Raw genomic sequence first — 7,123 nt, forward strand, 5'->3', positions numbered from 1 at the left:
GCACTGGATCCGTGAACTGTAGTGAGTCTAGGGATGGAGATGCACTGGGTCCGTGAACCGTAGTGAGTCTAGGGATGGAGATGCACTGGATCCGTGAACTGTAGTGAATCTTGGTGTGGAGATGCACTGGATCCGTGAACTGTGGTGATTCTAGGGATCGAGATGCACCAGATCCGTGAACTGTAGTGAGTCTAGGAATGGAGATGCACTGGATCCGTGAACTGTAGTGAATCTGAAAATGGAGATGCACTGGATCCGTGAACTGTAGTGAATCTGGGGATGGAGATGCACTGGATCCGTGAACTGTAGTGAGTCTAGGGATGGAGATGCACTGGGTCCGTGAACTGTAGTGAGTCTAGGGATGGAGATGCACTGGATCCGTGAACTGTAGTGAGTCTAAGGATGGAGATGCACTGGATCCGTGAACTGTAGTGAGTCTAGGGATGGAGATCTACCGGGTCCGTGAACTGTAGTGAATGTGGGTATGGAGATGCACTGGATCCGTGAACAGTGGTGAGTCTAGGGATGGAGATGCACTAGGTCCGTGAACTGTAGTGAATGTGGGTATGGAGATGCACTGGATCCGTGAACTGTAGTGAGTCTAGGGATAAAGATGCACTGGATCCGTGAACTGTGGTGATTCTAGGGATGGAGATGCACTGGATCTGTGAACTGTGGTGAGTCTAGGGATCGAGATGCACCAGATCCGTGAACTGCGGTGAGTCTAGGAATGGAGATGCACTGGATCCGTGAACTGTAGTAAATCTGGAAATGGAGATGCACTGGATCCGTGAACTGTAGTGAGTCTAGGGATGGAGATGCACTGGATCCGTGAACTGTAGTGAGTCTAAGGATGGAGATGCACTGGATCCGTGAACTGTAGTGAGTCTAGGGATGGAGATGCACTGGGTCCGTGAACTGTAATGAATGTGGGTACGGAGATGCACTGGATCCGTGAACAGTGGTGAGTCTAGGGATGGAGATGCACTAGGTCCGTGAACTGTAGTGAATGTGGGTATGGAGATGCACTGGATCCGTGAACTGTGGTGAGTCTAGGGATGGAGATGCACTGGATCCGTGAACTGTAGTGAATCTTGGTGTGGAGATGCACTGGATCCGTGAACTGTGGTGATTCTAGGGATGGAGATGCACTGGATCTGTGAACTATGGTGAGTCTAGGGATCGAGATGCACCAGATCCGTGAACTGTGGTGAGTCTAGGAATGGAGATGCACTGGATCCGTGAACTGTAGTGAATCTGAAAATGGAGATGCACTGGATCCGTGAACTGTAGTGAATCTGGGGATGGAGATGCACTGGATCCGTGAACTGTAGTGAGTCTAAGGATGGAGATGCACTGGGTCCGTGAACTGTAGTGAGTCTAGGGATGGAGATGCACTGGATCCGTGAACTGTAGTGAGTCTAAGGATGGAGATGCACTGGATCCGTGAACTGTAGTGAATCTTGGTGTGGAGATGCACTGGATCCGTGAACTGTGGTGATTCTAGGGATGGAGATGCACTGGATCTGTGAACTATGGTGAGTCTAGGGATCGAGATGCACCAGATCCGTGAACTGTAGTGAGTCTAGGAATGGAGATGCACTGGATCCGTGAACTGTAGTGAATCTGAAAATGGAGATGCACTGGATCCGTGAACTGTAGTGAATCTGGGGATGGAGATGCACTGGATCCGTGAACTGTAGTGAGTCTAAGGATGGAGATGCACTGGGTCCGTGAACTGTAGTGAGTCTAGGGATGGAGATGCACTGGATCCGTGAACTGTAGTGAGTCTAAGGATGGAGATGCACTGGATCCGTGAACTGTAGTGAATCTTGGTGTGGAGATGCACTGGATCCGTGAACTGTGGTGATTCTAGGGATGGAGATGCACTGGATCTGTGAACTATGGTGAGTCTAGGGATCGAGATGCACCAGATCCGTGAACTGTAGTGAGTCTAGGAATGGAGATGCACTGGATCCGTGAACTGTAGTGAATCTGAAAATGGAGATGCACTGGATCCGTGAACTGTAGTGAATCTGGGGATGGAGATGCACTGGATCCGTGAACTGTAGTGAGTCTAAGGATGGAGATGCACTGGATCCGTGAACTGTAGTGAATCTTGGTGTGGAGATGCACTGGATCCGTGAACTGTGGTGATTCTAGGGATGGAGATGCACTGGATCTGTGAACTATGGTGAGTCTAGGGATCGAGATGCACCAGATCCGTGAACTGTAGTGAGTCTAGGAATGGAGATGCACTGGATCCGTGAACTGTAGTGAATCTGAAAATGGAGATGCACTGGATCCGTGAACTGTAGTGAATCTGGGGATGGAGATGCACTGGATCCGTGAACTGTAGTGAGTCTAAGGATGGAGATGCACTGGGTCCGTGAACTGTAGTGAGTCTAGGGATGGAGATGCACTGGATCCGTGAACTGTAGTGAGTCTAAGGATGGAGATGCACTGGATCCGTGAACTGTAGTGAATCTTGGTGTGGAGATGCACTGGATCCGTGAACTGTGGTGATTCTAGGGATGGAGATGCACTGGATCTGTGAACTATGGTGAGTCTAGGGATCGAGATGCACCAGATCCGTGAACTGTAGTGAGTCTAGGAATGGAGATGCACTGGATCCGTGAACTGTAGTGAATCTGAAAATGGAGATGCACTGGATCCGTGAACTGTAGTGAATCTGGGGATGGAGATGCACTGGATCCGTGAACTGTAGTGAGTCTAAGGATGGAGATGCACTGGGTCCGTGAACTGTAGTGAGTCTAGGGATGGAGATGCACTGGATCCGTGAACTGTAGTGAGTCTAAGGATGGAGATGCACTGGATCCGTGAACTGTAGTGAATCTTGGTGTGGAGATGCACTGGATCCGTGAACTGTGGTGATTCTAGGGATGGAGATGCACTGGATCTGTGAACTATGGTGAGTCTAGGGATCGAGATGCACCAGATCCGTGAACTGTAGTGAGTCTAGGAATGGAGATGCACTGGATCCGTGAACTGTAGTGAATCTGAAAATGGAGATGCACTGGATCCGTGAACTGTAGTGAATCTGGGGATGGAGATGCACTGGATCCGTGAACTGTAGTGAGTCTAAGGATGGAGATGCACTGGATCCGTGAACTGTAGTGAATCTTGGTGTGGAGATGCACTGGATCCGTGAACTGTGGTGATTCTAGGGATGGAGATGCACTGGATCTGTGAACTATGGTGAGTCTAGGGATCGAGATGCACCAGATCCGTGAACTGTAGTGAGTCTAGGAATGGAGATGCACTGGATCCGTGAACTGTAGTGAATCTGAAAATGGAGATGCACTGGATCCGTGAACTGTAGTGAATCTGGGGATGGAGATGCACTGGATCCGTGAACTGTAGTGAGTCTAGGGATGGAGATGCACTGGATCCGTGAACTGTAGTGAATCTTGGTGTGGAGATGCACTGGATCCGTGAACTGTGGTGATTCTAGGGATCGAGATGCACCAGATCCGTGAACTGTAGTGAGTCTAAGGATGGAGATGCACTGGATCCGTGAACTGTAGTGAGTCTAGGGATGGAGATGCACTGGATCCGTGAACTGTAGTGAGTCTAGGGATGGAGATGCACTGGGTCCGTGAACTGTAGTGAGTCTAAGGATGGAGATGCACTGGATCCGTGAACTGTAGTGAGTCTAGGGATGGAGATGCACTGGGTCCGTGAACTGTAGTGAATGTGGGTATGGAGATGCACTGGATCCGTGAACTGTAGTGAGTCTAGGGATAAAGATGCACTGGATCCGTGAACTGTGGTGATTCTAGGGATGGAGATGCACTGGATCTGTGAACTGTGGTGATTCTAGGGATCGAGATGCACCAGATCCGTGAACTGCGGTGAGTCTAGGAATGGAGATGCACTGGATCCGTGAACTGTAGTAAATCTGGAAATGGAGATGCACTGGATCCGTGAACTGTAGTGAATCTGGGGATGGAGATGCACTGGATCCGTGAACTGTAGTGAGTCTAGGGATGGAGATGCACTGGGTCCGTGAACCGTAGTGAGTCTAGGGATGGAGATGCACTGGATCCGTGAACTGTAGTGAATCTTGGTGTGGAGATGCACTGGATCCGTGAACTGTGGTGATTCTAGGGATCGAGATGCACCAGATCCGTGAACTGTAGTGAGTCTAGGAATGGAGATGCACTGGATCCGTGAACTGTAGTGAATCTGAAAATGGAGATGCACTGGATCCGTGAACTGTAGTGAATCTGGGGATGGAGATGCACTGGATCCGTGAACTGTAGTGAGTCTAGGGATGGAGATGCACTGGGTCCGTGAACTGTAGTGAGTCTAGGGATGGAGATGCACTGGATCCGTGAACTGTAGTGAGTCTAAGGATGGAGATGCACTGGATCCGTGAACTGTAGTGAGTCTAGGGATGGAGATCTACCGGGTCCGTGAACTGTAGTGAATGTGGGTATGGAGATGCACTGGATCCGTGAACAGTGGTGAGTCTAGGGATGGAGATGCACTAGGTCCGTGAACTGTAGTGAATGTGGGTATGGAGATGCACTGGATCCGTGAACTGTAGTGAGTCTAGGGATAAAGATGCACTGGATCCGTGAACTGTGGTGATTCTAGGGATGGAGATGCACTGGATCTGTGAACTGTGGTGAGTCTAGGGATCGAGATGCACCAGATCCGTGAACTGCGGTGAGTCTAGGAATGGAGATGCACTGGATCCGTGAACTGTAGTAAATCTGGAAATGGAGATGCACTGGATCCGTGAACTGTAGTGAGTCTAGGGATGGAGATGCACTGGATCCGTGAACTGTAGTGAGTCTAAGGATGGAGATGCACTGGATCCGTGAACTGTAGTGAGTCTAGGGATGGAGATGCACTGGGTCCGTGAACTGTAATGAATGTGGGTACGGAGATGCACTGGATCCGTGAACAGTGGTGAGTCTAGGGATGGAGATGCACTAGGTCCGTGAACTGTAGTGAATGTGGGTATGGAGATGCACTGGATCCGTGAACTGTGGTGAGTCTAGGGATGGAGATGCACTGGATCCGTGAACTGTAGTGAATCTTGGTGTGGAGATGCACTGGATCCGTGAACTGTGGTGATTCTAGGGATGGAGATGCACTGGATCTGTGAACTATGGTGAGTCTAGGGATCGAGATGCACCAGATCCGTGAACTGTAGTGAGTCTAGGAATGGAGATGCACTGGATCCGTGAACTGTAGTGAATCTGAAAATGGAGATGCACTGGATCCGTGAACTGTAGTGAATCTGGGGATGGAGATGCACTGGATCCGTGAACTGTAGTGAGTCTAAGGATGGAGATGCACTGGGTCCGTGAACTGTAGTGAGTCTAGGGATGGAGATGCACTGGATCCGTGAACTGTAGTGAGTCTAAGGATGGAGATGCACTGGATCCGTGAACTGTAGTGAATCTTGGTGTGGAGATGCACTGGATCCGTGAACTGTGGTGATTCTAGGGATGGAGATGCACTGGATCTGTGAACTATGGTGAGTCTAGGGATCGAGATGCACCAGATCCGTGAACTGTAGTGAGTCTAGGAATGGAGATGCACTGGATCCGTGAACTGTAGTGAATCTGAAAATGGAGATGCACTGGATCCGTGAACTGTAGTGAATCTGGGGATGGAGATGCACTGGATCCGTGAACTGTAGTGAGTCTAAGGATGGAGATGCACTGGGTCCGTGAACTGTAGTGAGTCTAGGGATGGAGATGCACTGGATCCGTGAACTGTAGTGAGTCTAAGGATGGAGATGCACTGGGTCCGTGAACTGTAGTGAATCTTGGTGTGGAGATGCACTGGATCCGTGAACTGTGGTGATTCTAGGGATGGAGATGCACTGGATCTGTGAACTATGGTGAGTCTAGGGATCGAGATGCACCAGATCCGTGAACTGTAGTGAGTCTAGGAATGGAGATGCACTGGATCCGTGAACTGTAGTGAATCTGAAAATGGAGATGCACTGGATCCGTGAACTGTAGTGAATCTTGGTGTGGAGATGCACAGGATCCGTGAACCGTAGTGATTCTAGGGATCGAAATGCACCGGAAGCGTGAATTGGGGACTCCAAGAACTGGGGATCACGGGATAAGTGAATTGTGGTGAGTCAAGGAACTGAGAATCACGGGATAAGGGAATTGTGGTGAGTCGAGTGACTGAGAATCATGGAATATGGGAATTGTGAATTTAGGATTGGATTCATCACCTGAATGCACTCACCAGTCCTGAGGCCTGATCCTTGATCATGACATAACGCCGACGTCAGAGCTTACGCGTTTCATTCCCAACCAAGGCCATGCCCTTCATGGGGACTCATGGGGACAGGCTCCAGTCCGGTCGCGAGCTCATTAACCACTCTTGATCACGTTTTGTTGTTTATCACAGTTGTTTGCACCCTTACAATACAGCATCAAGGCACATCGCTATATTCGGTTTATGGAGTTAAACACATTGCCTGGTTAGCCAGTCAACTGCAACGGAATCACAATAAGCAATAAGCACATATCGAAGAAAATAACTGTGACATCATGACCAGCGAATTACGTTCATTCTTACAGACAACGCGTTGATGAGGAGGCAAGTAGTATTGACTGTCTTGCAAGCAATAAAAGAAGGATGGAGGTCAGGGCGAACCAGTTAATCAAAATGAAACTAAAAATATATCCTTGGACCACATGGACAATTTACCGATTTGTCACTCTGCGACATCATAATGTAGATCCTCGTTCTGAGTTTCTGGATACCGAGTTTCATTGTTTCCATGGTAACGATTGGTTCCAAAGTATCGTAACAGAATGTAAAATTATATTGCTCTTGATTACAGAGGGTGAACCAGACCCTCCGGTTAAAGACTTCACCCCACTGCACGTGTGTAACGCTGTTCACCATTTTCATAAAGGCCTTGTGGCCCAGAGTACAACAGATTTTTAAAAAATAGCAATGTGTGGAGAACATACTCCAAAACTAATTAGCTAATAATTACATGGAGATCGATAGTGACATTAACGAAGGCATCTTTTTAAAAATATACACATACACACTGACATCGTCCTCAAAAACATAAACAAAAAGCACTGTCACAAAAGTGACATAATCC

The sequence above is a fragment of the Haliotis asinina genome, chromosome 12 (assembly GCF_037392515.1).
Source record: "Haliotis asinina isolate JCU_RB_2024 chromosome 12, JCU_Hal_asi_v2, whole genome shotgun sequence".
NCBI lineage: Eukaryota > Metazoa > Mollusca > Gastropoda > Lepetellida > Haliotidae > Haliotis > Haliotis asinina.